Here is a 3,498-nt window from a genome sequence, read left to right as displayed (position 1 = left end):
AAACAGATCAAATATCTGCTCACAAACAAAAAATAAAAGTTGTAGTTTGTCTATACAAGGAAATCTTATTCAACAACATAGCATAGTGAGTTGTTAATATGATGGCATTGGCAAATCTAAAAGTAAATGTTGCTTATGAAAGGAATTTAGGTAAAAGGAAAATATATATTGTTTGATTAATCCAAGTCGAAGTCTACAAAGTGTAAAGCAATCTCTAGAGACACAATATCTATCCTTACAAATTGGGATTGAAGAGGGTAGGGTAGGTATTATAAAGGTGCATGTAAAAACATTTTAGGTGATGAATACAGTCACTGCTGAGATTGTTCCCTGGAGTACTAATGGATACAAATCAGTATACTGTACAATTAAACATGTACATTTTGTTGAATATCAGTTATATGTTGGTAAAGTATATGCTTGTTCTCTTAGTTAGGGTTACTATTGCTGTGGTAAAACACCATGACCAAACAAGTTGGGGAGGAAAGTTTATTTGACTTCCATTTCCACACCAAAGTCCATCATCAAAGGAAGTCAGGGCAGGAACTCAAATATGGCAGGAACCTGGAAGGAAGCCAATACTAATCCAGAGGCGGTGGAGGGGTGCTGCTTACTTGCTTGCTCCTCATGGCTCGCTCTGCCTGCTTTCATATAGATAGAACATAGGACTACCACCCACAATGGATTGGGCCCTCTGCCATCAATTACTAATTAAGAAATTGCCCTATAGCTGGATCTTACGGAGGCATTTTCTCAGTTGAGGTTCTCTCCTTTCAGATGACTCTACTTATGTGGAGTTGACAGAGAGCTAGCTAGCACTCCTGTGATGTGTCATATATTTTCCCAGGTGGCATTCAGTGAACTATTCATTTGCTTCTGAAATCACTGTGTGGTGAAGATAAGGTTGAATGTCAAAGGAGAGTAACTTACCTGTAGAGTAAGAATGCAACCTGCAGGGAGGAGGGGAGCAGGAACCAGAAATGGTAAAGGGAAAGAACCTGATTCCTGGGGCAGGAAAATAGGCCTGGCAGAAAAATAGAAAAGATGATCCTGCAAATGGCAATTTCTCATAACAAACCCCACATCATCTCTTCTTGTGATGTAGCTGTAGCTCTGCTATGTCATTTGACTCCACATTGTCAGCAGTGTATTCACCTTCTAAATGGTCTTTGTGCTCTTTTGTGGGAACCTTTGTCTCCGTGGCATGAAGAAGTCCATCTAACCACCAGCAATGTGGATGAATGAGAGTTTGTATGAGTAAAGTCTCAGTCAGTCTCCAGTGAAGATCCCTGGCATGGTAGACCAGAGACACTATGTCTTTTCTAGGTACTTTGTGAATTTCTGACCCATAAAATCCTGGACATGGAAAGAAGGTTTTCATTAAATGCCACTTTTTTTTATTTGATTTTAAGTGCAGGATGGTAAGTCAAATGGGCAACAGGAAAGAAGAGGGAGAAATGGAAAGAGTAAAAGTAAAACTAAGATCTGGCAATGGTAGAAAAATAGGTAAGATTCTGTGGGTAATTGTTCTGGATTTTGAGAACAGACAGCATAGAGAAGGGATCTACAGAATTCTGGGACAGTATATAGAACCCTTGGTATCATGAACAAGGTGGATATACAACTAAAATTCTTGAGTGGAAGAAACTTCTTCATCCTAACTCTAGCCATCTGATCATTCTCAGAAGCTAAGAGCATGGACAGAGAAATACAGCAGGATTTATCAGTTTTCTGTATCAGGAAGAAAAATTTATTAAATATTATATGTTCTGGGTTGATATTGTCCTAATTATAGTTTGTTTTATTTTTATTTTGACTTATTTTTATTTACACATGCTTGTGTGTGAAAGCAAATTTATGTGAGAACAAATCCTCTGTCTCTTTCTGTGTATGTCTATCACTGTCTACTCTCTGCCTCTGTCATTGTCTGTCTCTCTGTCTCTCTCTGTGTGTCTCTTTCTCTCCTTCTTCTTCTTCTTCTTCTTCTTCTTCTTCTTCTTCTTCTTCTTCTTCTTCTTCTTCTTCTTCTTCTTCTTCTTGTTTCTTCTTCTTCTCTCTCTCTCTCTCTCTCTCTCTCTCTCTCTCTCTCTCTCTCTGTGTGTGTGTGTGTGTGTGTGTGTCTGTGCATAGGGCAAAGGATTACATCAAGTGTTTCCTAATTGTTCTTCTATTTTTCTGAGCTAGACTCTTTGAGCCTGAAACTCACAGAATGAAGCCAACTGTCTGGGTAGCAACTCTATTCTTCCAAAACTGGTAAGTGCCACCATACCTGGTTTTACCATATGGTAAATTAGCCTTTTAAAAATATAAGTTGAATTATGAAGCATGTATTCCATTAGTAGATAATTTTAACAGAGGAATTTTTAACCTAATTTCATCTATTATCCAACAAGAATCTTAAGAGTCAAAAAAAAAGTTTTGCAATTCTGGCATACACCTATAGAAACATCTTTACATTTATTTAATTATGGGACTTCCTGGTGACTTGACCCATAATGAGAACTGTTAGTGTCATGTGACTTCTGTTAGGAAGTGTCCCAGGGCTATTTTAATATGCTCACATGCTGATATCCAGGTCTAGTCGCACATTATTGGTGAGCTGCTATCAATCTTTAATCAACTGTGCTGATTTTTCCATGTCTGGATTGTTTTCTGAGTTTATGGATTCTTTCATTTCATCTCTGCCTTTCTTGCCTGTTACTTAGAAGCTTCTTTTTTATTAAATCATTGTGAATTTTAATCTTCCCTTGTATTATCATCCAGATCATAGTTTATATTGAGTATGAAATCCATTGACTCATACAGATGTGCTGATTCTCTCAGCCTGCCATTCACAGGCTATTCTATTCATCTGTTGACAAAGAAATGGTGGGGTAATTTTATGGATCTCTGGCTTAACTTGAGTTCATTACCTGCTTCGTGATTGTCTTTTCCTGATCCCTGTAAGAGAGAGGATGGTGGCTTACTATGGTAAGGTAGTAGGTAGTGGTAGGGGAAAAAAGTTTTCCAAATCCATTGTGAGGGTTGGATCTCTTTTGATTTCCAATATGAGCTGCAATGGAGCTCCTACTGGGGGCTTCTTTCAAACTTCCTGTGTTGCACTATTAAACAACCTCTTGGAAACTAGAAGACACAGGGAATTGCTTAATCACTTCATGTCCATTATCATGGGGACTGACTTTGCAGGATGTAGGTCATGATAACCCCCTGTGGTTAAGATAACAGCTGCGCCCAGTTGTAAAGCAAGCAACATAAAGTGAAAGAGTTGCAAAATTATCCTCAGAGCTTACGGAAAAAAAGGAAGAATGTTATGGAGGTTAATTTGCCTGACTTCACACAATCAGTATGCTGTAGAATCTAGTTTGGGCACATGTTTCTGTTTTATTCTCTTGCTTTGCTAAATGTCTTTATTTTTATATTGCACTTCACCCCCAAGGAGGCTCAGTGAGAGCTGCTTGCCTTTCATGGACAGTAAAGCTCACCGACATAAAGCTGCAG

Source organism: Mastomys coucha, unplaced genomic scaffold (assembly GCF_008632895.1).
Source record: "Mastomys coucha isolate ucsf_1 unplaced genomic scaffold, UCSF_Mcou_1 pScaffold1, whole genome shotgun sequence".
Taxonomy (NCBI): Eukaryota; Metazoa; Chordata; class Mammalia; order Rodentia; family Muridae; genus Mastomys; species Mastomys coucha.
Note: the sequence above shows the minus strand (reverse complement) of the source record.